The sequence below is a fragment of the Anomaloglossus baeobatrachus genome, unplaced genomic scaffold, assembly GCF_048569485.1.
Source record: "Anomaloglossus baeobatrachus isolate aAnoBae1 unplaced genomic scaffold, aAnoBae1.hap1 Scaffold_213, whole genome shotgun sequence".
Taxonomy (NCBI): domain Eukaryota; kingdom Metazoa; phylum Chordata; class Amphibia; order Anura; family Aromobatidae; genus Anomaloglossus; species Anomaloglossus baeobatrachus.
In genome coordinates, this window is record NW_027441983.1 from 1 (window position 1) to 26646 (window position 26646).

At 49.8% G+C, this 26646-nt stretch overlaps 10 non-coding genes and 3 pseudogenes across 10 annotated transcripts; all 13 read left to right on the plus strand.

Moving 5' to 3' along the window:
• LOC142261295 (U2 spliceosomal RNA) lies at window positions 1-186 on the plus strand (the record flags this gene model as incomplete). Its single annotated transcript, XR_012729033.1, has 1 exon — window positions 1-186. It is a non-coding gene; the product is annotated as a U2 spliceosomal RNA (small nuclear RNA).
• Window positions 187-1573: 1387 nt separating this feature from the next.
• LOC142261335 (U2 spliceosomal RNA) lies at window positions 1574-1764 on the plus strand. Its single transcript, XR_012729066.1, has one exon. It is a non-coding gene; the product is annotated as a U2 spliceosomal RNA (small nuclear RNA).
• A 1387-nt stretch (window positions 1765-3151) lies between these two features.
• LOC142261378 (U2 spliceosomal RNA) lies at window positions 3152-3342 on the plus strand. Its single transcript, XR_012729091.1, has one exon. It is a non-coding gene; the product is annotated as a U2 spliceosomal RNA (small nuclear RNA).
• A 1387-nt stretch (window positions 3343-4729) lies between these two features.
• Window positions 4730-4920, plus strand: LOC142261390 (U2 spliceosomal RNA). The gene has a single exon (XR_012729102.1). It is a non-coding gene; the product is annotated as a U2 spliceosomal RNA (small nuclear RNA).
• A 1387-nt stretch (window positions 4921-6307) lies between these two features.
• LOC142261096 (U2 spliceosomal RNA) lies at window positions 6308-6498 on the plus strand. Its single transcript, XR_012728853.1, has one exon. It is a non-coding gene; the product is annotated as a U2 spliceosomal RNA (small nuclear RNA).
• A 1387-nt stretch (window positions 6499-7885) lies between these two features.
• Window positions 7886-8076, plus strand: LOC142261108 (U2 spliceosomal RNA). The gene has a single exon (XR_012728864.1). It is a non-coding gene; the product is annotated as a U2 spliceosomal RNA (small nuclear RNA).
• A 1387-nt stretch (window positions 8077-9463) lies between these two features.
• Window positions 9464-9654, plus strand: LOC142261120 (U2 spliceosomal RNA). The gene has a single exon (XR_012728875.1). It is a non-coding gene; the product is annotated as a U2 spliceosomal RNA (small nuclear RNA).
• Window positions 9655-11041: 1387 nt separating this feature from the next.
• LOC142261133 (U2 spliceosomal RNA) lies at window positions 11042-11232 on the plus strand. The gene has a single exon (XR_012728886.1). It is a non-coding gene; the product is annotated as a U2 spliceosomal RNA (small nuclear RNA).
• Window positions 11233-12619: 1387 nt separating this feature from the next.
• On the plus strand, window positions 12620-12810 carry LOC142261145 (U2 spliceosomal RNA). The gene has a single exon (XR_012728897.1). It is a non-coding gene; the product is annotated as a U2 spliceosomal RNA (small nuclear RNA).
• A 1387-nt stretch (window positions 12811-14197) lies between these two features.
• On the plus strand, window positions 14198-14388 carry LOC142261157 (U2 spliceosomal RNA). The gene has a single exon (XR_012728908.1). It is a non-coding gene; the product is annotated as a U2 spliceosomal RNA (small nuclear RNA).
• A 1387-nt stretch (window positions 14389-15775) lies between these two features.
• Window positions 15776-15879, plus strand: LOC142261357 (U2 spliceosomal RNA; annotated as a pseudogene).
• Window positions 15880-21308: 5429 nt separating this feature from the next.
• On the plus strand, window positions 21309-21513 carry LOC142261299 (U2 spliceosomal RNA; annotated as a pseudogene).
• A 1387-nt stretch (window positions 21514-22900) lies between these two features.
• LOC142261358 (U2 spliceosomal RNA) lies at window positions 22901-23004 on the plus strand (annotated as a pseudogene).
• The last annotated feature ends 3642 nt before the right edge of the window (window positions 23005-26646 follow it).

Below are 26646 nucleotides of genomic sequence, written 5' to 3' on the forward strand. Positions count from 1 at the left end.
TTCTCGGCCTTTTGGCTAAGATCAAGTGTAGTATCTGTTCTTATCAGTTTAATATCTGATACGTCCCCTATCTGGGGACCATATATTAAATGGATTTTTAGAACAGGGAGATGGAAAAAGAGCTTGCTCTGTCCACTCCACGCATTGACCTGGTATTGCAGTACCTCCAGGAACGGTGCACCCCTTCTTAACCCAGTTTCCAAAAGCAGAACTCAATTCACCTGATTCATATTAGCCCGATTTAATGAATTGGAAGAAAGCATACGTCTTCATATGCACCTCAATTTGGCCCATTCACTTTTCACACTTCCTCCTTTTGTTTTTTATCTTTCACACTTTTGACTTTCTTTATTCATCCAAATAGCAAACTCATCACCACTCAACCTGACCAACTCGGCTATGTCCCCGTGCTGCAGTTCTCTGTCTTATCTAGATCATTTGCAATTGAATGGAATAGATCCCTTTTGGACAAAGTGGATTCACCTGCTGCTGCAGTGACCACAGGTGTGATAAGATCTAGAATTGGCATCTGGTGCGATCTCTCCGCTTCCACTCCAAAGAAAGTTACCTGTTTATTCCTATCATGCATTGGTTTTTGGGGTTTTCTTTGAGTAATGATGATCTCTTTAGTAGTCTGTTGGCGCCCTCTCCTGGAGGAATAGTTTGCTTGCTCTTGGACATTCTAAAAGAGAGGTCATGATAGACATTGAGCTTCTGAGCTCAATTGGGGACAGTCATGGGTGATGAATGTTTGCAACCTACTGCGAAGCCTCATACCGCAATATAAGGAACGTCAAATACTAAGAAAGGGCGGCCTATGAAAGAATTACTACTTTCAATAAGTACACTTAAACGGCTAATTGGGAATAGAAAAACTGTAAAAAGCCCTCTGAGAAAGCCCCCCTCTAACCTTTGATAGTAAGCTTTTCTGTAGTCTGCCTGTTGATGTATTTTCCGTTTGAACTGTGCACAACATGAAGAGACGGAACACTGGCGGCTTGTCACAATGCCCCCCGATGACATCACAATAGCGCTGCTGCCTAGAAAACAAGCTGCGCAGAAGAAGTTGTTCTTTGGGTGGGAGGGTGGGCTAGTGGAAGAAGGGGGCAATCTCTTTTTTTCCCGGGTGGTAGGGGGATGACAGGAGAAGGGAAGCGGGTGGTGAGAAAGGTACAGAGGGCAGGGTTTGGGGGCTGGGAAGGAAAGGGAAAAGATTAGGGTTTGGGGATGATGAAAGGGCTTTCTACGGGTAAGGATGGCAAAGGGTGGCAGTGACGGAAAGTCAGGCAACCTGTCCTGTCCGTCTTTTTGTATCGTGAATTGGAAAGACTGCAAGGGGGAGGGGAGTTGCTTGCGCCCTAAAGGAGGAGTTATTCAGATTCATTGCAGTGGGCGGCGGCTGCAAAACGCACCATTCTTCTTGTTTTTGCTCTGCAAAGCAGCCTTTTCAAGGGTTGGCTTGGGTGACAAAATGTCTTGTGTAGGCGTGGGTTTGTCTCCCTCTCGCTCTCTCTCCCTAAGATGTGTCCGGCATAGGCCAGGGTGCCACTCGAGGCCCAAACCAATTCTGGTTATCGCTTCTCGGCCTTTTGGCTAAGATCAAGTGTAGTATCTGTTCTTATCAGTTTAATATCTGATACGTCCCCTATCTGGGGACCATATATTAAATGGATTTTTAGAACAGGGAGATGGAAAAAGAGCTTGCTCTGTCCACTCCACGCATTGACCTGGTATTGCAGTACCTCCAGGAACGGTGCACCCCTTCTTAACCCAGTTTCCAAAAGCAGAACTCAATTCACCTGATTCATATTAGCCCGATTTAATGAATTGGAAGAAAGCATACGTCTTCATATGCACCTCAATTTGGCCCATTCACTTTTCACACTTCCTCCTTTTGTTTTTTATCTTTCACACTTTTGACTTTCTTTATTCATCCAAATAGCAAACTCATCACCACTCAACCTGACCAACTCGGCTATGTCCCCGTGCTGCAGTTCTCTGTCTTATCTAGATCATTTGCAATTGAATGGAATAGATCCCTTTTGGACAAAGTGGATTCACCTGCTGCTGCAGTGACCACAGGTGTGATAAGATCTAGAATTGGCATCTGGTGCGATCTCTCCGCTTCCACTCCAAAGAAAGTTACCTGTTTATTCCTATCATGCATTGGTTTTTGGGGTTTTCTTTGAGTAATGATGATCTCTTTAGTAGTCTGTTGGCGCCCTCTCCTGGAGGAATAGTTTGCTTGCTCTTGGACATTCTAAAAGAGAGGTCATGATAGACATTGAGCTTCTGAGCTCAATTGGGGACAGTCATGGGTGATGAATGTTTGCAACCTACTGCGAAGCCTCATACCGCAATATAAGGAACGTCAAATACTAAGAAAGGGCGGCCTATGAAAGAATTACTACTTTCAATAAGTACACTTAAACGGCTAATTGGGAATAGAAAAACTGTAAAAAGCCCTCTGAGAAAGCCCCCCTCTAACCTTTGATAGTAAGCTTTTCTGTAGTCTGCCTGTTGATGTATTTTCCGTTTGAACTGTGCACAACATGAAGAGACGGAACACTGGCGGCTTGTCACAATGCCCCCCGATGACATCACAATAGCGCTGCTGCCTAGAAAACAAGCTGCGCAGAAGAAGTTGTTCTTTGGGTGGGAGGGTGGGCTAGTGGAAGGAGGGGGCAATCTCTTTTTTTCCCGGGTGGTAGGGGGATGACAGGAGAAGGGAAGCGGGTGGTGAGAAAGGTACAGAGGGCAGGGTTTGGGGGCTGGGAAGGAAAGGGAAAAGATTAGGGTTTGGGGATGATGAAAGGGCTTTCTACGGGTAAGGATGGCAAAGGGTGGCAGTGACGGAAAGTCAGGCAACCTGTCCTGTCCGTCTTTTTGTATCGTGAATTGGAAAGACTGCAAGGGGGAGGGGAGTTGCTTGCGCCCTAAAGGAGGAGTTATTCAGATTCATTGCAGTGGGCGGCGGCTGCAAAACGCACCATTCTTCTTGTTTTTGCTCTGCAAAGCAGCCTTTTCAAGGGTTGGCTTGGGTGACAAAATGTCTTGTGTAGGCGTGGGTTTGTCTCCCTCTCGCTCTCTCTCCCTAAGATGTGTCCGGCATAGGCCAGGGTGCCACTCGAGGCCCAAACCAATTCTGGTTATCGCTTCTCGGCCTTTTGGCTAAGATCAAGTGTAGTATCTGTTCTTATCAGTTTAATATCTGATACGTCCCCTATCTGGGGACCATATATTAAATGGATTTTTAGAACAGGGAGATGGAAAAAGAGCTTGCTCTGTCCACTCCACGCATTGACCTGGTATTGCAGTACCTCCAGGAACGGTGCACCCCTTCTTAACCCAGTTTCCAAAAGCAGAACTCAATTCACCTGATTCATATTAGCCCGATTTAATGAATTGGAAGAAAGCATACGTCTTCATATGCACCTCAATTTGGCCCATTCACTTTTCACACTTCCTCCTTTTGTTTTTTATCTTTCACACTTTTGACTTTCTTTATTCATCCAAATAGCAAACTCATCACCACTCAACCTGACCAACTCGGCTATGTCCCCGTGCTGCAGTTCTCTGTCTTATCTAGATCATTTGCAATTGAATGGAATAGATCCCTTTTGGACAAAGTGGATTCACCTGCTGCTGCAGTGACCACAGGTGTGATAAGATCTAGAATTGGCATCTGGTGCGATCTCTCCGCTTCCACTCCAAAGAAAGTTACCTGTTTATTCCTATCATGCATTGGTTTTTGGGGTTTTCTTTGAGTAATGATGATCTCTTTAGTAGTCTGTTGGCGCCCTCTCCTGGAGGAATAGTTTGCTTGCTCTTGGACATTCTAAAAGAGAGGTCATGATAGACATTGAGCTTCTGAGCTCAATTGGGGACAGTCATGGGTGATGAATGTTTGCAACCTACTGCGAAGCCTCATACCGCAATATAAGGAACGTCAAATACTAAGAAAGGGCGGCCTATGAAAGAATTACTACTTTCAATAAGTACACTTAAACGGCTAATTGGGAATAGAAAAACTGTAAAAAGCCCTCTGAGAAAGCCCCCCTCTAACCTTTGATAGTAAGCTTTTCTGTAGTCTGCCTGTTGATGTATTTTCCGTTTGAACTGTGCACAACATGAAGAGACGGAACACTGGCGGCTTGTCACAATGCCCCCCGATGACATCACAATAGCGCTGCTGCCTAGAAAACAAGCTGCGCAGAAGAAGTTGTTCTTTGGGTGGGAGGGTGGGCTAGTGGAAGGAGGGGGCAATCTCTTTTTTTCCCGGGTGGTAGGGGGATGACAGGAGAAGGGAAGCGGGTGGTGAGAAAGGTACAGAGGGCAGGGTTTGGGGGCTGGGAAGGAAAGGGAAAAGATTAGGGTTTGGGGATGATGAAAGGGCTTTCTACGGGTAAGGATGGCAAAGGGTGGCAGTGACGGAAAGTCAGGCAACCTGTCCTGTCCGTCTTTTTGTATCGTGAATTGGAAAGACTGCAAGGGGGAGGGGAGTTGCTTGCGCCCTAAAGGAGGAGTTATTCAGATTCATTGCAGTGGGCGGCGGCTGCAAAACGCACCATTCTTCTTGTTTTTGCTCTGCAAAGCAGCCTTTTCAAGGGTTGGCTTGGGTGACAAAATGTCTTGTGTAGGCGTGGGTTTGTCTCCCTCTCGCTCTCTCTCCCTAAGATGTGTCCGGCATAGGCCAGGGTGCCACTCGAGGCCCAAACCAATTCTGGTTATCGCTTCTCGGCCTTTTGGCTAAGATCAAGTGTAGTATCTGTTCTTATCAGTTTAATATCTGATACGTCCCCTATCTGGGGACCATATATTAAATGGATTTTTAGAACAGGGAGATGGAAAAAGAGCTTGCTCTGTCCACTCCACGCATTGACCTGGTATTGCAGTACCTCCAGGAACGGTGCACCCCTTCTTAACCCAGTTTCCAAAAGCAGAACTCAATTCACCTGATTCATATTAGCCCGATTTAATGAATTGGAAGAAAGCATACGTCTTCATATGCACCTCAATTTGGCCCATTCACTTTTCACACTTCCTCCTTTTGTTTTTTATCTTTCACACTTTTGACTTTCTTTATTCATCCAAATAGCAAACTCATCACCACTCAACCTGACCAACTCGGCTATGTCCCCGTGCTGCAGTTCTCTGTCTTATCTAGATCATTTGCAATTGAATGGAATAGATCCCTTTTGGACAAAGTGGATTCACCTGCTGCTGCAGTGACCACAGGTGTGATAAGATCTAGAATTGGCATCTGGTGCGATCTCTCCGCTTCCACTCCAAAGAAAGTTACCTGTTTATTCCTATCATGCATTGGTTTTTGGGGTTTTCTTTGAGTAATGATGATCTCTTTAGTAGTCTGTTGGCGCCCTCTCCTGGAGGAATAGTTTGCTTGCTCTTGGACATTCTAAAAGAGAGGTCATGATAGACATTGAGCTTCTGAGCTCAATTGGGGACAGTCATGGGTGATGAATGTTTGCAACCTACTGCGAAGCCTCATACCGCAATATAAGGAACGTCAAATACTAAGAAAGGGCGGCCTATGAAAGAATTACTACTTTCAATAAGTACACTTAAACGGCTAATTGGGAATAGAAAAACTGTAAAAAGCCCTCTGAGAAAGCCCCCCTCTAACCTTTGATAGTAAGCTTTTCTGTAGTCTGCCTGTTGATGTATTTTCCGTTTGAACTGTGCACAACATGAAGAGACGGAACACTGGCGGCTTGTCACAATGCCCCCCGATGACATCACAATAGCGCTGCTGCCTAGAAAACAAGCTGCGCAGAAGAAGTTGTTCTTTGGGTGGGAGGGTGGGCTAGTGGAAGGAGGGGGCAATCTCTTTTTTTCCCGGGTGGTAGGGGGATGACAGGAGAAGGGAAGCGGGTGGTGAGAAAGGTACAGAGGGCAGGGTTTGGGGGCTGGGAAGGAAAGGGAAAAGATTAGGGTTTGGGGATGATGAAAGGGCTTTCTACGGGTAAGGATGGCAAAGGGTGGCAGTGACGGAAAGTCAGGCAACCTGTCCTGTCCGTCTTTTTGTATCGTGAATTGGAAAGACTGCAAGGGGGAGGGGAGTTGCTTGCGCCCTAAAGGAGGAGTTATTCAGATTCATTGCAGTGGGCGGCGGCTGCAAAACGCACCATTCTTCTTGTTTTTGCTCTGCAAAGCAGCCTTTTCAAGGGTTGGCTTGGGTGACAAAATGTCTTGTGTAGGCGTGGGTTTGTCTCCCTCTCGCTCTCTCTCCCTAAGATGTGTCCGGCATAGGCCAGGGTGCCACTCGAGGCCCAAACCAATTCTGGTTATCGCTTCTCGGCCTTTTGGCTAAGATCAAGTGTAGTATCTGTTCTTATCAGTTTAATATCTGATACGTCCCCTATCTGGGGACCATATATTAAATGGATTTTTAGAACAGGGAGATGGAAAAAGAGCTTGCTCTGTCCACTCCACGCATTGACCTGGTATTGCAGTACCTCCAGGAACGGTGCACCCCTTCTTAACCCAGTTTCCAAAAGCAGAACTCAATTCACCTGATTCATATTAGCCCGATTTAATGAATTGGAAGAAAGCATACGTCTTCATATGCACCTCAATTTGGCCCATTCACTTTTCACACTTCCTCCTTTTGTTTTTTATCTTTCACACTTTTGACTTTCTTTATTCATCCAAATAGCAAACTCATCACCACTCAACCTGACCAACTCGGCTATGTCCCCGTGCTGCAGTTCTCTGTCTTATCTAGATCATTTGCAATTGAATGGAATAGATCCCTTTTGGACAAAGTGGATTCACCTGCTGCTGCAGTGACCACAGGTGTGATAAGATCTAGAATTGGCATCTGGTGCGATCTCTCCGCTTCCACTCCAAAGAAAGTTACCTGTTTATTCCTATCATGCATTGGTTTTTGGGGTTTTCTTTGAGTAATGATGATCTCTTTAGTAGTCTGTTGGCGCCCTCTCCTGGAGGAATAGTTTGCTTGCTCTTGGACATTCTAAAAGAGAGGTCATGATAGACATTGAGCTTCTGAGCTCAATTGGGGACAGTCATGGGTGATGAATGTTTGCAACCTACTGCGAAGCCTCATACCGCAATATAAGGAACGTCAAATACTAAGAAAGGGCGGCCTATGAAAGAATTACTACTTTCAATAAGTACACTTAAACGGCTAATTGGGAATAGAAAAACTGTAAAAAGCCCTCTGAGAAAGCCCCCCTCTAACCTTTGATAGTAAGCTTTTCTGTAGTCTGCCTGTTGATGTATTTTCCGTTTGAACTGTGCACAACATGAAGAGACGGAACACTGGCGGCTTGTCACAATGCCCCCCGATGACATCACAATAGCGCTGCTGCCTAGAAAACAAGCTGCGCAGAAGAAGTTGTTCTTTGGGTGGGAGGGTGGGCTAGTGGAAGGAGGGGGCAATCTCTTTTTTTCCCGGGTGGTAGGGGGATGACAGGAGAAGGGAAGCGGGTGGTGAGAAAGGTACAGAGGGCAGGGTTTGGGGGCTGGGAAGGAAAGGGAAAAGATTAGGGTTTGGGGATGATGAAAGGGCTTTCTACGGGTAAGGATGGCAAAGGGTGGCAGTGACGGAAAGTCAGGCAACCTGTCCTGTCCGTCTTTTTGTATCGTGAATTGGAAAGACTGCAAGGGGGAGGGGAGTTGCTTGCGCCCTAAAGGAGGAGTTATTCAGATTCATTGCAGTGGGCGGCGGCTGCAAAACGCACCATTCTTCTTGTTTTTGCTCTGCAAAGCAGCCTTTTCAAGGGTTGGCTTGGGTGACAAAATGTCTTGTGTAGGCGTGGGTTTGTCTCCCTCTTGCTCTCTCTCCCTAAGATGTGTCCGGCATAGGCCAGGGTGCCACTCGAGGCCCAAACCAATTCTGGTTATCGCTTCTCGGCCTTTTGGCTAAGATCAAGTGTAGTATCTGTTCTTATCAGTTTAATATCTGATACGTCCCCTATCTGGGGACCATATATTAAATGGATTTTTAGAACAGGGAGATGGAAAAAGAGCTTGCTCTGTCCACTCCACGCATTGACCTGGTATTGCAGTACCTCCAGGAACGGTGCACCCCTTCTTAACCCAGTTTCCAAAAGCAGAACTCAATTCACCTGATTCATATTAGCCCGATTTAATGAATTGGAAGAAAGCATACGTCTTCATATGCACCTCAATTTGGCCCATTCACTTTTCACACTTCCTCCTTTTGTTTTTTATCTTTCACACTTTTGACTTTCTTTATTCATCCAAATAGCAAACTCATCACCACTCAACCTGACCAACTCGGCTATGTCCCCGTGCTGCAGTTCTCTGTCTTATCTAGATCATTTGCAATTGAATGGAATAGATCCCTTTTGGACAAAGTGGATTCACCTGCTGCTGCAGTGACCACAGGTGTGATAAGATCTAGAATTGGCATCTGGTGCGATCTCTCCGCTTCCACTCCAAAGAAAGTTACCTGTTTATTCCTATCATGCATTGGTTTTTGGGGTTTTCTTTGAGTAATGATGATCTCTTTAGTAGTCTGTTGGCGCCCTCTCCTGGAGGAATAGTTTGCTTGCTCTTGGACATTCTAAAAGAGAGGTCATGATAGACATTGAGCTTCTGAGCTCAATTGGGGACAGTCATGGGTGATGAATGTTTGCAACCTACTGCGAAGCCTCATACCGCAATATAAGGAACGTCAAATACTAAGAAAGGGCGGCCTATGAAAGAATTACTACTTTCAATAAGTACACTTAAACGGCTAATTGGGAATAGAAAAACTGTAAAAAGCCCTCTGAGAAAGCCCCCCTCTAACCTTTGATAGTAAGCTTTTCTGTAGTCTGCCTGTTGATGTATTTTCCGTTTGAACTGTGCACAACATGAAGAGACGGAACACTGGCGGCTTGTCACAATGCCCCCCGATGACATCACAATAGCGCTGCTGCCTAGAAAACAAGCTGCGCAGATGAAGTTGTTCTTTGGGTGGGAGGGTGGGCTAGTGGAAGGAGGGGGCAATCTCTTTTTTTCCCGGGTGGTAGGGGGATGACAGGAGAAGGGAAGCGGGTGGTGAGAAAGGTACAGAGGGCAGGGTTTGGGGGCTGGGAAGGAAAGGGAAAAGATTAGGGTTTGGGGATGATGAAAGGGCTTTCTACGGGTAAGGATGGCAAAGGGTGGCAGTGACGGAAAGTCAGGCAACCTGTCCTGTCCGTCTTTTTGTATCGTGAATTGGAAAGACTGCAAGGGGGAGGGGAGTTGCTTGCGCCCTAAAGGAGGAGTTATTCAGATTCATTGCAGTGGGCGGCGGCTGCAAAACGCACCATTCTTCTTGTTTTTGCTCTGCAAAGCAGCCTTTTCAAGGGTTGGCTTGGGTGACAAAATGTCTTGTGTAGGCGTGGGTTTGTCTCCCTCTCGCTCTCTCTCCCTAAGATGTGTCCGGCATAGGCCAGGGTGCCACTCGAGGCCCAAACCAATTCTGGTTATCGCTTCTCGGCCTTTTGGCTAAGATCAAGTGTAGTATCTGTTCTTATCAGTTTAATATCTGATACGTCCCCTATCTGGGGACCATATATTAAATGGATTTTTAGAACAGGGAGATGGAAAAAGAGCTTGCTCTGTCCACTCCACGCATTGACCTGGTATTGCAGTACCTCCAGGAACGGTGCACCCCTTCTTAACCCAGTTTCCAAAAGCAGAACTCAATTCACCTGATTCATATTAGCCCGATTTAATGAATTGGAAGAAAGCATACGTCTTCATATGCACCTCAATTTGGCCCATTCACTTTTCACACTTCCTCCTTTTGTTTTTTATCTTTCACACTTTTGACTTTCTTTATTCATCCAAATAGCAAACTCATCACCACTCAACCTGACCAACTCGGCTATGTCCCCGTGCTGCAGTTCTCTGTCTTATCTAGATCATTTGCAATTGAATGGAATAGATCCCTTTTGGACAAAGTGGATTCACCTGCTGCTGCAGTGACCACAGGTGTGATAAGATCTAGAATTGGCATCTGGTGCGATCTCTCCGCTTCCACTCCAAAGAAAGTTACCTGTTTATTCCTATCATGCATTGGTTTTTGGGGTTTTCTTTGAGTAATGATGATCTCTTTAGTAGTCTGTTGGCGCCCTCTCCTGGAGGAATAGTTTGCTTGCTCTTGGACATTCTAAAAGAGAGGTCATGATAGACATTGAGCTTCTGAGCTCAATTGGGGACAGTCATGGGTGATGAATGTTTGCAACCTACTGCGAAGCCTCATACCGCAATATAAGGAACGTCAAATACTAAGAAAGGGCGGCCTATGAAAGAATTACTACTTTCAATAAGTACACTTAAACGGCTAATTGGGAATAGAAAAACTGTAAAAAGCCCTCTGAGAAAGCCCCCCTCTAACCTTTGATAGTAAGCTTTTCTGTAGTCTGCCTGTTGATGTATTTTCCGTTTGAACTGTGCACAACATGAAGAGACGGAACACTGGCGGCTTGTCACAATGCCCCCCGATGACATCACAATAGCGCTGCTGCCTAGAAAACAAGCTGCGCAGAAGAAGTTGTTCTTTGGGTGGGAGGGTGGGCTAGTGGAAGGAGGGGGCAATCTCTTTTTTTCCCGGGTGGTAGGGGGATGACAGGAGAAGGGAAGCGGGTGGTGAGAAAGGTACAGAGGGCAGGGTTTGGGGGCTGGGAAGGAAAGGGAAAAGATTAGGGTTTGGGGATGATGAAAGGGCTTTCTACGGGTAAGGATGGCAAAGGGTGGCAGTGACGGAAAGTCAGGCAACCTGTCCTGTCCGTCTTTTTGTATCGTGAATTGGAAAGACTGCAAGGGGGAGGGGAGTTGCTTGCGCCCTAAAGGAGGAGTTATTCAGATTCATTGCAGTGGGCGGCGGCTGCAAAACGCACCATTCTTCTTGTTTTTGCTCTGCAAAGCAGCCTTTTCAAGGGTTGGCTTGGGTGACAAAATGTCTTGTGTAGGCGTGGGTTTGTCTCCCTCTCGCTCTCTCTCCCTAAGATGTGTCCGGCATAGGCCAGGGTGCCACTCGAGGCCCAAACCAATTCTGGTTATCGCTTCTCGGCCTTTTGGCTAAGATCAAGTGTAGTATCTGTTCTTATCAGTTTAATATCTGATACGTCCCCTATCTGGGGACCATATATTAAATGGATTTTTAGAACAGGGAGATGGAAAAAGAGCTTGCTCTGTCCACTCCACGCATTGACCTGGTATTGCAGTACCTCCAGGAACGGTGCACCCCTTCTTAACCCAGTTTCCAAAAGCAGAACTCAATTCACCTGATTCATATTAGCCCGATTTAATGAATTGGAAGAAAGCATACGTCTTCATATGCACCTCAATTTGGCCCATTCACTTTTCACACTTCCTCCTTTTGTTTTTTATCTTTCACACTTTTGACTTTCTTTATTCATCCAAATAGCAAACTCATCACCACTCAACCTGACCAACTCGGCTATGTCCCCGTGCTGCAGTTCTCTGTCTTATCTAGATCATTTGCAATTGAATGGAATAGATCCCTTTTGGACAAAGTGGATTCACCTGCTGCTGCAGTGACCACAGGTGTGATAAGATCTAGAATTGGCATCTGGTGCGATCTCTCCGCTTCCACTCCAAAGAAAGTTACCTGTTTATTCCTATCATGCATTGGTTTTTGGGGTTTTCTTTGAGTAATGATGATCTCTTTAGTAGTCTGTTGGCGCCCTCTCCTGGAGGAATAGTTTGCTTGCTCTTGGACATTCTAAAAGAGAGGTCATGATAGACATTGAGCTTCTGAGCTCAATTGGGGACAGTCATGGGTGATGAATGTTTGCAACCTACTGCGAAGCCTCATACCGCAATATAAGGAACGTCAAATACTAAGAAAGGGCGGCCTATGAAAGAATTACTACTTTCAATAAGTACACTTAAACGGCTAATTGGGAATAGAAAAACTGTAAAAAGCCCTCTGAGAAAGCCCCCCTCTAACCTTTGATAGTAAGCTTTTCTGTAGTCTGCCTGTTGATGTATTTTCCGTTTGAACTGTGCACAACATGAAGAGACGGAACACTGGCGGCTTGTCACAATGCCCCCCGATGACATCACAATAGCGCTGCTGCCTAGAAAACAAGCTGCGCAGAAGAAGTTGTTCTTTGGGTGGGAGGGTGGGCTAGTGGAAGGAGGGGGCAATCTCTTTTTTTCCCGGGTGGTAGGGGGATGACAGGAGAAGGGAAGCGGGTGGTGAGAAAGGTACAGAGGGCAGGGTTTGGGGGCTGGGAAGGAAAGGGAAAAGATTAGGGTTTGGGGATGATGAAAGGGCTTTCTACGGGTAAGGATGGCAAAGGGTGGCAGTGACGGAAAGTCAGGCAACCTGTCCTGTCCGTCTTTTTGTATCGTGAATTGGAAAGACTGCAAGGGGGAGGGGAGTTGCTTGCGCCCTAAAGGAGGAGTTATTCAGATTCATTGCAGTGGGCGGCGGCTGCAAAACGCACCATTCTTCTTGTTTTTGCTCTGCAAAGCAGCCTTTTCAAGGGTTGGCTTGGGTGACAAAATGTCTTGTGTAGGCGTGGGTTTGTCTCCCTCTCGCTCTCTCTCCCTAAGATGTGTCCGGCATAGGCCAGGGTGCCACTCGAGGCCCAAACCAATTCTGGTTATCGCTTCTCGGCCTTTTGGCTAAGATCAAGTGTAGTATCTGTTCTTATCAGTTTAATATCTGATACGTCCCCTATCTGGGGACCATATATTAAATGGATTTTTAGAACAGGGAGATGGAAAAAGAGCTTGCTCTGTCCACTCCACGCATTGACCTGGTATTGCAGTACCTCCAGGAACGGTGCACCCCTTCTTAACCCAGTTTCCAAAAGCAGAACTCAATTCACCTGATTCATATTAGCCCGATTTAATGAATTGGAAGAAAGCATACGTCTTCATATGCACCTCAATTTGGCCCATTCACTTTTCACACTTCCTCCTTTTGTTTTTTATCTTTCACACTTTTGACTTTCTTTATTCATCCAAATAGCAAACTCATCACCACTCAACCTGACCAACTCGGCTATGTCCCCGTGCTGCAGTTCTCTGTCTTATCTAGATCATTTGCAATTGAATGGAATAGATCCCTTTTGGACAAAGTGGATTCACCTGCTGCTGCAGTGACCACAGGTGTGATAAGATCTAGAATTGGCATCTGGTGCGATCTCTCCGCTTCCACTCCAAAGAAAGTTACCTGTTTATTCCTATCATGCATTGGTTTTTGGGGTTTTCTTTGAGTAATGATGATCTCTTTAGTAGTCTGTTGGCGCCCTCTCCTGGAGGAATAGTTTGCTTGCTCTTGGACATTCTAAAAGAGAGGTCATGATAGACATTGAGCTTCTGAGCTCAATTGGGGACAGTCATGGGTGATGAATGTTTGCAACCTACTGCGAAGCCTCATACCGCAATATAAGGAACGTCAAATACTAAGAAAGGGCGGCCTATGAAAGAATTACTACTTTCAATAAGTACACTTAAACGGCTAATTGGGAATAGAAAAACTGTAAAAAGCCCTCTGAGAAAGCCCCCCTCTAACCTTTGATAGTAAGCTTTTCTGTAGTCTGCCTGTTGATGTATTTTCCGTTTGAACTGTGCACAACATGAAGAGACGGAACACTGGCGGCTTGTCACAATGCCCCCCGATGACATCACAATAGCGCTGCTGCCTAGAAAACAAGCTGCGCAGAAGAAGTTGTTCTTTGGGTGGGAGGGTGGGCTAGTGGAAGGAGGGGGCAATCTCTTTTTTTCCCGGGTGGTAGGGGGATGACAGGAGAAGGGAAGCGGGTGGTGAGAAAGGTACAGAGGGCAGGGTTTGGGGGCTGGGAAGGAAAGGGAAAAGATTAGGGTTTGGGGATGATGAAAGGGCTTTCTACGGGTAAGGATGGCAAAGGGTGGCAGTGACGGAAAGTCAGGCAACCTGTCCTGTCCGTCTTTTTGTATCGTGAATTGGAAAGACTGCAAGGGGGAGGGGAGTTGCTTGCGCCCTAAAGGAGGAGTTATTCAGATTCATTGCAGTGGGCGGCGGCTGCAAAACGCACCATTCTTCTTGTTTTTGCTCTGCAAAGCAGCCTTTTCAAGGGTTGGCTTGGGTGACAAAATGTCTTGTGTAGGCGTGGGTTTGTCTCCCTCTCGCTCTCTCTCCCTAAGATGTGTCCGGCATAGGCCAGGGTGCCACTCGAGGCCCAAACCAATTCTGGTTATCGCTTCTCGGCCTTTTGGCTAAGATCAAGTGTAGTATCTGTTCTTATCAGTTTAATATCTGATACGTCCCCTATCTGGGGACCATATATTAAATGGATTTTTAGAACAGGGAGATGGAAAAAGAGCTTGCTCTGTCCACTCCACGCATTGACCTGGTATTGCAGTACCTCCAGGAACGGTGCACCCCTTCTTAACCCAGTTTCCAAAAGCAGAACTCAATTCACCTGATTCATATTAGCCCGATTTAATGAATTGGAAGAAAGCATACGTCTTCATATGCACCTCAATTTGGCCCATTCACTTTTCACACTTCCTCCTTTTGTTTTTTATCTTTCACACTTTTGACTTTCTTTATTCATCCAAATAGCAAACTCATCACCACTCAACCTGACCAACTCGGCTATGTCCCCGTGCTGCAGTTCTCTGTCTTATCTAGATCATTTGCAATTGAATGGAATAGATCCCTTTTGGACAAAGTGGATTCACCTGCTGCTGCAGTGACCACAGGTGTGATAAGATCTAGAATTGGCATCTGGTGCGATCTCTCCGCTTCCACTCCAAAGAAAGTTACCTGTTTATTCCTATCATGCATTGGTTTTTGGGGTTTTCTTTGAGTAATGATGATCTCTTTAGTAGTCTGTTGGCGCCCTCTCCTGGAGGAATAGTTTGCTTGCTCTTGGACATTCTAAAAGAGAGGTCATGATAGACATTGAGCTTCTGAGCTCAATTGGGGACAGTCATGGGTGATGAATGTTTGCAACCTACTGCGAAGCCTCATACCGCAATATAAGGAACGTCAAATACTAAGAAAGGGCGGCCTATGAAAGAATTACTACTTTCAATAAGTACACTTAAACGGCTAATTGGGAATAGAAAAACTGTAAAAAGCCCTCTGAGAAAGCCCCCCTCTAACCTTTGATAGTAAGCTTTTCTGTAGTCTGCCTGTTGATGTATTTTCCGTTTGAACTGTGCACAACATGAAGAGACGGAACACTGGCGGCTTGTCACAATGCCCCCCGATGACATCACAATAGCGCTGCTGCCTAGAAAACAAGCTGCGCAGAAGAAGTTGTTCTTTGGGTGGGAGGGTGGGCTAGTGGAAGGAGGGGGCAATCTCTTTTTTTCCCGGGTGGTAGGGGGATGACAGGAGAAGGGAAGCGGGTGGTGAGAAAGGTACAGAGGGCAGGGTTTGGGGGCTGGGAAGGAAAGGGAAAAGATTAGGGTTTGGGGATGATGAAAGGGCTTTCTACGGGTAAGGATGGCAAAGGGTGGCAGTGACGGAAAGTCAGGCAACCTGTCCTGTCCGTCTTTTTGTATCGTGAATTGGAAAGACTGCAAGGGGGAGGGGAGTTGCTTGCGCCCTAAAGGAGGAGTTATTCAGATTCATTGCAGTGGGCGGCGGCTGCAAAACGCACCATTCTTCTTGTTTTTGCTCTGCAAAGCAGCCTTTTCAAGGGTTGGCTTGGGTGACAAAATGTCTTGTGTAGGCGTGGGTTTGTCTCCCTCTCGCTCTCTCTCCCTAAGATGTGTCCGGCATAGGCCAGGGTGCCACTCGAGGCCCAAACCAATTCTGGTTATCGCTTCTCGGCCTTTTGGCTAAGATCAAGTGTAGTATCTGTTCTTATCAGAACAAACTGAGCTAGCTACACTTGACGAGATACGATCAGGGAGACAAGCTCCGAAGCCCAGCCGAGACCGAAAGAGGGAGATCGTACGGAAGAAGAGCTTGGCAGAAAGAAGCAAGAAGACGAAGGCTCGGAGAAGACTTGGGGAGACCAGAGGAACTTCGAGGAGGAACACAGCGGGAGAAGACACCCGGAGAAGAATCCAAGATCCAGCTCCGGGAACTCAAGCAGGAACCAGCCATGGCAAGCAAGCCAGAGAAGGCAGCCAGGAAGGCTCAGGACCCAGGGACCTCCAGGAAGGCTCATCCAGAGGCTTCTTCGGCCCAAGAGGCCCCTACCTCCGACGCCAGCCAGCCGGAGGGAGCCCGGACGCCGCCTGAAAAGGCTCCAACCCTGGAGCCTTGGATGCGGCAGACGGTCGCCCTGAAGCTAAAGGCGGTGGATGGTAGGTTGCCGGACATGTCCAGCGACGTGTTCTGCAAGAAGATGATTCTGGATCAGGGCTTCTCCAGGGCGGAAACCCTGAGTGTCCAGACCTTCATGACTGGCATTTTTCTGGTAACCTTTGCCACGGTGAATGCCTGCAGGAGATACTGGGAGGCGATGAACGCAGCGATGCCGGACTCCCCTTTTCATTCTTTTTTAGGATCCTGTCCTATACAGAGGGATGAGAAGAGGATCACGGTCTCCATGCGGAACCCGCACACCCCAGGAAGAGACATCTCCACGTTCCTGGGACGTCTCTGCACAGTGGTGAGGGAGCCATCCCACATCCTTAACGGCAACGGATTCTGGACGGGTAAGTGGTCAGTAACCGTCCGACTCTACAGGGAACCAGCATCCGAGGATGGTCTCCAGCACCTGCCCCCGACATTCTCTCTGGGAAACTCCTATGGTCTCATCTACTACCCGGACATGCCACACAACTGCAGGAAATGTGGCGGGAAAGGGCATTCGATGAAGACCTGCAAGGAGGACGCCTGCAGGGTTTGCCGGGTGACAGGACACAGCTCCAAGGACTGCCCAAAGAAGAAGACTTGCAACCTATGTGGACAGGCGGACCACCTTTACAAGGACTGCCCACAGCGGGAGAAATCCTGGGCAAGGGTTGCCGCGGCGACCCAGTATCGGGTAGTCACAGCTTCGTCGACCAAGGCAGCTACGACCAAGGCCACAGAGGCCAAGGACAAGGCGGCCAAGAACCCGGCGACCGTGGCTCCAGCCGATGCCCCAGCAGCCACGGAGTCCAGGGAAAAGAAGGGTAAGAAAACTGCTGCCCCCTCCCTGGTCCCCCCCCCTGTCACCCCTGTCCAAACCCCTCCCCCCCCGGCCAACCCTACTGAGGATTCCACTACCTCCACCTCATTTCCCTACTCCTCAGCTGGTCTCCTCACCCCCCCCCCAAAGCCCACTCTCCCTCCCCAGACCATGAGAGCAGAGGGCCTCAGCACTCTTGCACTTTTCACCGAGGAGGATTTTCCAGCTCTTGTCTCCTCAGGTACAGGCCAAAGGAAAAGGAAGGTGGAAGATAGTCCTGTCGCAGAACCTTCCAAGCTGTTCATTGTGGACCTTAACCCACCCCAGGAAGAGGAGGATGGCCTCCTCCCAGAACCGGACGTGTTGGAGCAGATGGTGGAGTCCCTTGTGGCCGAAGAAGAAATGGAGGAGTCGGAAGCCACTGAGGCACCATCCCTGCTTGATCAGCTAGCAGAAGAGGGTCTGCTGGAGATACCCTTACCAGCAGGTGCCAAAGAGGAAGAACCGCCCGACCGGAGTGGTAACTAAGGCACACCGCCTGCTCTAACTTTCTCTTTCCTCCAATGACTGCTAACATTAACATCTTTTCCATTAATGTTAGGAGCATCAGAGACAAGTTCCGACGTCAGACAATTTTTGCGTTCCTTAACACTCAGTCTAGTGATGTATTTTTCCTGCAGGAATGCTCCCTTCCCTCCTCTAGGTCCTTCAACCATCTGGCCAGGGAGTGGACCCATGGCCCATCCTACTGGTCTGGCGGGGGCGACTGTAGGTCCGCGGGGGTCGCCGTGCTGATCAGGGGAAGCGCCTTCACATTGGACTCTGTTCAGGAAATCGTCTGCGGCAGGTTACTGCTCGTGGATGGCACCTGGGCGGGAGAACCTGTCAGGTTCATCAATGTGTATGCTTCTCCTGTGAAGAGCGATCGACTGGAGCTCCTCCAAGCCCTGCGCCCTCAGCTCGCTACCGCCAGGACGGTAGTGATGGCCGGGGATTTCAACTGCCCGATTGAGGAGGATGGACGCAGTTCTGGAACGGCTGCCAAGTTGGACGTCACATCCAAACTGCTCATTGAGATGGTGACCGAAGCCTCTCTTGTGGACGTTGTTGGCTCCATCGGACACGGATCCGTGAACTATTCATGGTGCCGATCCGATGGCTCGCTGCGTTCCAGGATTGACTTTGTGTTTACCTCTCGGGCGGTTGGGCGGAGTGGGCACTCGATGGTCCCCTGCTTCTTCTCTGACCACAGAGCCATTCACTTTCAAGGTGTGCTGGGCCATGGCTTCCCCATTGGCCCGGGCTCCTGGAAGCTGAACTGCTCTCTGCTGGAAAAGGGTGAGATTCTGGAGGAGCTTAGAGCTGCCTACTCCACGTGGCGGGCCTACAAGGCGGGCTTCCAGTCTGTTTCTGACTGGTGGGAATACGTTAAACTCGAGTTCCGTTTCTTCTTTCAGGCAAAGAGTCAACAACAGGCGTGTCTGAAGAGGAGGGACTTCAGGAGACTCCAGCGTGAGCTGCGTTCCCTGCAGGACCTTCTTCGATGCGGCTGGGACGTGAGAGAGGAGCTGGAGGAGACTAAGAGGAGCCTGAAAAGGCACTTCGAGGAGGAGTCCGAGCGAATTGTCTTCCGTTCCAAAGTGGAGAACCTGGAGAAGGGTGAGAAATGTAACTCGTTCTTTTTCAGGAAACTCCACGCCGGTCACACGCCCATGAATGAACTACGAGACGAGAGTGGAAACATGCGACGCGGGAAAGAGAACGTGATGAAGGTCGTCAGCGACTTCTACAGCGAACTCTACGCCCGCAAGACTACTGACCCCGAGGCCGCCGATAAGTTCCTGTCAGGTATCACTAACCATCTTGACCCTGCAGACGCGGCGGCCATGGATGTTCCTCTGACGGTGGACGAGCTGCTCTCGGCTGCCAAATCCTTTAGTTCTGGCAGGACACCGGGCAGTGACGGCCTCCCAGCAGAGCTCTATGTAGCGCTGGGAGACCTAATCTGTCCGGACCTGTTAGGGCTGTATGAGGAGATGGTGGTGGAGGGCAGAATGCCTCCATCTCTGAGGGAAGGAATGGTCACGATCCTGTACAAGCGTAAAGGAGAGAGGTGCGACCTGAAGAATTGGCGTCCCATCACCCTTCTGAACGTCGACTACAAGATCCTGGCCAAGACGATGGCAACGAGATTGAAGACTGTTATCGGACGGATCATCCACCCGGACCAGACCTGCGGCATCCCCGGACGTCGCATCGCAGACAGCCTGGCTCTCATGCGGGACACGGTCGAGTACATCAAAGCCCGCCGGGTGCACGCAGCCCTGATCTCGTTGGATCAGGAAAAGGCCTTCGACCGTGTTTCCCATGAGTTCCTGGGCAAAGCTCTGCACAGGTTAGGTTTGGGTAACATGTTTTGCTTGTATGTCCAACTAATGTATTTTGATATTCACAGCTCGGTGTTGGTGAACGGCTGGAAGACTGACCCCTTCCCGGTCCTCTCAGGGGTCAGACAAGGCTGTCCTCTGTCACCTCTTCTTTTTGTTTGTGTTATAGAACTCTTTGCAGAGGCTATCCGGCGGAATGGAGAGATCAGAGGGATCACCGCACCAGGACCAGAACGCTTCGAGGTCAAGTGCTCGCTCTACATGGACGACGTGACCGTCTTCTGCGCGGACCGGCGCTCAGTCGACACCCTCGTCCAGACCTGTGAGACCTTTGGACGGGCTTCGGGAGCCAAAGTCAACTGCGGGAAGTCGGAAGCCATGCTCTTCGGGGACTGGCAGCCGGCCTCTTCCGCCCCCTTCCCTTTCAGCATCCAGCCGGATTTCATCAAGGTTCTTGGAGTCTGGTTCGGGAAGGAAGGAGCAGCCCTCAAGTCCTGGGAGGAACGCTTGACCAAGATCACCCAACGGATCGGTCTGTGGAGCCTCAGACGCCTCACCTGTGAGGGCAAAGCACTGGTCCTGCGTAACGAGGTACTGCCCGTGCTGCAGTACACGGCCCAGGCCTGGCCCCCCCTTGCCACCGTGTGCAGGGCCATTACCAGGACGGTGTTTCGTTTTGTCTGGGGATCCAAGATGGACAGAGTAAAGCGGAGCATCATGTACAAGGATCCTCGCAAGGGTGGGAAGGGCGTACCCGATATCCCCACCCTCCTGCGATCCTCCTTCGTATGTGACTGCGTTCGCCGAACTCTGCGAGTCAAGAGAGGTTCCGCGGGTGGGTCCATGTCTCGCTTCTTCCTGCTCCCCCTTTGGAGACGGTTAGGCTGGGACAAGTGGGACAGCTCCTTCCCCTACAACTGGACGGCGCCATGGTTCTACGGAGACGTGGTTCGGTTTGTGAGGGAACACCAACTGGAGGGACTCAAGCCTGATTTGTGGAAGCCAAAGACTATCCACAAACTCATCAGAGCCAAGGACGAAATGGAGAACATTCCAGGACTTCATCACGACACACTGGAGACTGTTTGGACAAACGTGTCATCGGCTGGATTGACCAACGGGCACAAGGACTTGTCATGGATGGCGATACAGGGCGGACTGCCCGTCCGGTCATTCATGCACGCCCGGAACCTGTGCAAAACCCGGTACTGCCCAAGGTGCCCCTTCGTGGAGGAAACATCGCTGCACGCCTTTTGGGACTGCCGTTTCGCACAGCGCCTGTTGGTTGCCCTGGAGGATGACCTGAGGAACTCCGTCCCCAGAGGGAGCCTATCGTACCATTCCGTACTTTATGGACTCTTCCCTGGGACTCACACCGTTGGAGCCATCCAGGAGGCTTGGCGCCTTATGAACTGCTTTAAGGACGCTATTTGGGTCGCCAGGAACCGGCTCATCTTGAAGAGGGAGAGGATGTCTATCCAGGATTGCCGCAGGCTGATCCACAGCCTGCTCAGAGACTATTCCATCATGGACAGTCCGGACGACAGCGCCGAGGAGGAGGTTTAGACCTCTTCCATGCCCCCTCCCTCCTTTTCCCGTTATGTGCGTCTTTCAATAAAGCTTCGGGCCTGTGATTTCCCCACCCTATCCCCCTTTTCCCCTACCCCCATCCCCCAATCGCCGGTTCGTCGTTATTTATTGTCTAACTTTTTCTTTCAGCTTGAGTGTTATGGATAAGCATAGGAGTGTGATGTATAGTTTAGTGCGTCGTACTCTATGGCTATGTAAGAAGGATTGTATAGTTCTGTGTGTACGGGGCTGCGGCACTGTACACGGTTTGTTACCTTTTTGTGAGTAGTGCATGATAATAAAGATGCTGTTAAATCAAAAAATCTGTTCTTATCAGTTTAATATCTGATACGTCCCCTATCTGGGGACCATATATTAAATGGATTTTTAGAACAGGGAGATGGAAAAAGAGCTTGCTCTGTCCACTCCACGCATTGACCTGGTATTGCAGTACCTCCAGGAACGGTGCACCCCTTCTTAACCCAGTTTCCAAAAGCAGAACTCAATTCACCTGATTCATATTAGCCCGATTTAATGAATTGGAAGAAAGCATACGTCTTCATATGCACCTCAATTTGGCCCATTCACTTTTCACACTTCCTCCTTTTGTTTTTTATCTTTCACACTTTTGACTTTCTTTATTCATCCAAATAGCAAACTCATCACCACTCAACCTGACCAACTCGGCTATGTCCCCGTGCTGCAGTTCTCTGTCTTATCTAGATCATTTGCAATTGAATGGAATAGATCCCTTTTGGACAAAGTGGATTCACCTGCTGCTGCAGTGACCACAGGTGTGATAAGATCTAGAATTGGCATCTGGTGCGATCTCTCCGCTTCCACTCCAAAGAAAGTTACCTGTTTATTCCTATCATGCATTGGTTTTTGGGGTTTTCTTTGAGTAATGATGATCTCTTTAGTAGTCTGTTGGCGCCCTCTCCTGGAGGAATAGTTTGCTTGCTCTTGGACATTCTAAAAGAGAGGTCATGATAGACATTGAGCTTCTGAGCTCAATTGGGGACAGTCATGGGTGATGAATGTTTGCAACCTACTGCGAAGCCTCATACCGCAATATAAGGAACGTCAAATACTAAGAAAGGGCGGCCTATGAAAGAATTACTACTTTCAATAAGTACACTTAAACGGCTAATTGGGAATAGAAAAACTGTAAAAAGCCCTCTGAGAAAGCCCCCCTCTAACCTTTGATAGTAAGCTTTTCTGTAGTCTGCCTGTTGATGTATTTTCCGTTTGAACTGTGCACAACATGAAGAGACGGAACACTGGCGGCTTGTCACAATGCCCCCCGATGACATCACAATAGCGCTGCTGCCTAGAAAACAAGCTGCGCAGAAGAAGTTGTTCTTTGGGTGGGAGGGTGGGCTAGTGGAAGGAGGGGGCAATCTCTTTTTTTCCCGGGTGGTAGGGGGATGACAGGAGAAGGGAAGCGGGTGGTGAGAAAGGTACAGAGGGCAGGGTTTGGGGGCTGGGAAGGAAAGGGAAAAGATTAGGGTTTGGGGATGATGAAAGGGCTTTCTACGGGTAAGGATGGCAAAGGGTGGCAGTGACGGAAAGTCAGGCAACCTGTCCTGTCCGTCTTTTTGTATCGTGAATTGGAAAGACTGCAAGGGGGAGGGGAGTTGCTTGCGCCCTAAAGGAGGAGTTATTCAGATTCATTGCAGTGGGCGGCGGCTGCAAAACGCACCATTCTTCTTGTTTTTGCTCTGCAAAGCAGCCTTTTCAAGGGTTGGCTTGGGTGACAAAATGTCTTGTGTAGGCGTGGGTTTGTCTCCCTCTCGCTCTCTCTCCCTAAGATGTGTCCGGCATAGGCCAGGGTGCCACTCGAGGCCCAAACCAATTCTGGTTATCGCTTCTCGGCCTTTTGGCTAAGATCAAGTGTAGTATCTGTTCTTATCAGAACAAACTGAGCTAGCTACACTTGACGAGATACGATCAGGGAGACAAGCTCCGAAGCCCAGCCGAGACCGAAAGAGGGAGATCGTACGGAAGAAGAGCTTGGCAGAAAGAAGCAAGAAGACGAAGGCTCGGAGAAGACTTGGGGAGACCAGAGGAACTTCGAGGAGGAACACAGCGGGAGAAGACACCCGGAGAAGAATCCAAGATCCAGCTCCGGGAACTCAAGCAGGAACCAGCCATGGCAAGCAAGCCAGAGAAGGCAGCCAGGAAGGCTCAGGACCCAGGGACCTCCAGGAAGGCTCATCCAGAGGCTTCTTCGGCCCAAGAGGCCCCTACCTCCGACGCCAGCCAGCCGGAGGGAGCCCGGACGCCGCCTGAAAAGGCTCCAACCCTGGAGCCTTGGATGCGGCAGACGGTCGCCCTGAAGCTAAAGGCGGTGGATGGTAGGTTGCCGGACATGTCCAGCGACGTGTTCTGCAAGAAGATGATTCTGGATCAGGGCTTCTCCAGGGCGGAAACCCTGAGTGTCCAGACCTTCATGACTGGCATTTTTCTGGTAACCTTTGCCACGGTGAATGCCTGCAGGAGATACTGGGAGGCGATGAACGCAGCGATGCCGGACTCCCCTTTTCATTCTTTTTTAGGATCCTGTCCTATACAGAGGGATGAGAAGAGGATCACGGTCTCCATGCGGAACCCGCACACCCCAGGAAGAGACATCTCCACGTTCCTGGGACGTCTCTGCACAGTGGTGAGGGAGCCATCCCACATCCTTAACGGCAACGGATTCTGGACGGGTAAGTGGTCAGTAACCGTCCGACTCTACAGGGAACCAGCATCCGAGGATGGTCTCCAGCACCTGCCCCCGACATTCTCTCTGGGAAACTCCTATGGTCTCATCTACTACCCGGACATGCCACACAACTGCAGGAAATGTGGCGGGAAAGGGCATTCGATGAAGACCTGCAAGGAGGACGCCTGCAGGGTTTGCCGGGTGACAGGACACAGCTCCAAGGACTGCCCAAAGAAGAAGACTTGCAACCTATGTGGACAGGCGGACCACCTTTACAAGGACTGCCCACAGCGGGAGAAATCCTGGGCAAGGGTTGCCGCGGCGACCCAGTATCGGGTAGTCACAGCTTCGTCGACCAAGGCAGCTACGACCAAGGCCACAGAGGCCAAGGACAAGGCGGCCAAGAACCCGGCGACCGTGGCTCCAGCCGATGCCCCAGCAGCCACGGAGTCCAGGGAAAAGAAGGGTAAGAAAACTGCTGCCCCCTCCCTGGTCCCCCCCCCTGTCACCCCTGTCCAAACCCCTCCCCCCCCGGCCAACCCTACTGAGGATTCCACTACCTCCACCTCATTTCCCTACTCCTCAGCTGGTCTCCTCACCCCCCCCCCAAAGCCCACTCTCCCTCCCCAGACCATGAGAGCAGAGGGCCTCAGCACTCTTGCACTTTTCACCGAGGAGGATTTTCCAGCTCTTGTCTCCTCAGGTACAGGCCAAAGGAAAAGGAAGGTGGAAGATAGTCCTGTCGCAGAACCTTCCAAGCTGTTCATTGTGGACCTTAACCCACCCCAGGAAGAGGAGGATGGCCTCCTCCCAGAACCGGACGTGTTGGAGCAGATGGTGGAGTCCCTTGTGGCCGAAGAAGAAATGGAGGAGTCGGAAGCCACTGAGGCACCATCCCTGCTTGATCAGCTAGCAGAAGAGGGTCTGCTGGAGATACCCTTACCAGCAGGTGCCAAAGAGGAAGAACCGCCCGACCGGAGTGGTAACTAAGGCACACCGCCTGCTCTAACTTTCTCTTTCCTCCAATGACTGCTAACATTAACATCTTTTCCATTAATGTTAGGAGCATCAGAGACAAGTTCCGACGTCAGACAATTTTTGCGTTCCTTAACACTCAGTCTAGTGATGTATTTTTCCTGCAGGAATGCTCCCTTCCCTCCTCTAGGTCCTTCAACCATCTGGCCAGGGAGTGGACCCATGGCCCATCCTACTGGTCTGGCGGGGGCGACTGTAGGTCCGCGGGGGTCGCCGTGCTGATCAGGGGAAGCGCCTTCACATTGGACTCTGTTCAGGAAATCGTCTGCGGCAGGTTACTGCTCGTGGATGGCACCTGGGCGGGAGAACCTGTCAGGTTCATCAATGTGTATGCTTCTCCTGTGAAGAGCGATCGACTGGAGCTCCTCCAAGCCCTGCGCCCTCAGCTCGCTACCGCCAGGACGGTAGTGATGGCCGGGGATTTCAACTGCCCGATTGAGGAGGATGGACGCAGTTCTGGAACGGCTGCCAAGTTGGACGTCACATCCAAACTGCTCATTGAGATGGTGACCGAAGCCTCTCTTGTGGACGTTGTTGGCTCCATCGGACACGGATCCGTGAACTATTCATGGTGCCGATCCGATGGCTCGCTGCGTTCCAGGATTGACTTTGTGTTTACCTCTCGGGCGGTTGGGCGGAGTGGGCACTCGATGGTCCCCTGCTTCTTCTCTGACCACAGAGCCATTCACTTTCAAGGTGTGCTGGGCCATGGCTTCCCCATTGGCCCGGGCTCCTGGAAGCTGAACTGCTCTCTGCTGGAAAAGGGTGAGATTCTGGAGGAGCTTAGAGCTGCCTACTCCACGTGGCGGGCCTACAAGGCGGGCTTCCAGTCTGTTTCTGACTGGTGGGAATACGTTAAACTCGAGTTCCGTTTCTTCTTTCAGGCAAAGAGTCAACAACAGGCGTGTCTGAAGAGGAGGGACTTCAGGAGACTCCAGCGTGAGCTGCGTTCCCTGCAGGACCTTCTTCGATGCGGCTGGGACGTGAGAGAGGAGCTGGAGGAGACTAAGAGGAGCCTGAAAAGGCACTTCGAGGAGGAGTCCGAGCGAATTGTCTTCCGTTCCAAAGTGGAGAACCTGGAGAAGGGTGAGAAATGTAACTCGTTCTTTTTCAGGAAACTCCACGCCGGTCACACGCCCATGAATGAACTACGAGACGAGAGTGGAAACATGCGACGCGGGAAAGAGAACGTGATGAAGGTCGTCAGCGACTTCTACAGCGAACTCTACGCCCGCAAGACTACTGACCCCGAGGCCGCCGATAAGTTCCTGTCAGGTATCACTAACCATCTTGACCCTGCAGACGCGGCGGCCATGGATGTTCCTCTGACGGTGGACGAGCTGCTCTCGGCTGCCAAATCCTTTAGTTCTGGCAGGACACCGGGCAGTGACGGCCTCCCAGCAGAGCTCTATGTAGCGCTGGGAGACCTAATCTGTCCGGACCTGTTAGGGCTGTATGAGGAGATGGTGGTGGAGGGCAGAATGCCTCCATCTCTGAGGGAAGGAATGGTCACGATCCTGTACAAGCGTAAAGGAGAGAGGTGCGACCTGAAGAATTGGCGTCCCATCACCCTTCTGAACGTCGACTACAAGATCCTGGCCAAGACGATGGCAACGAGATTGAAGACTGTTATCGGACGGATCATCCACCCGGACCAGACCTGCGGCATCCCCGGACGTCGCATCGCAGACAGCCTGGCTCTCATGCGGGACACGGTCGAGTACATCAAAGCCCGCCGGGTGCACGCAGCCCTGATCTCGTTGGATCAGGAAAAGGCCTTCGACCGTGTTTCCCATGAGTTCCTGGGCAAAGCTCTGCACAGGTTAGGTTTGGGTAACATGTTTTGCTTGTATGTCCAACTAATGTA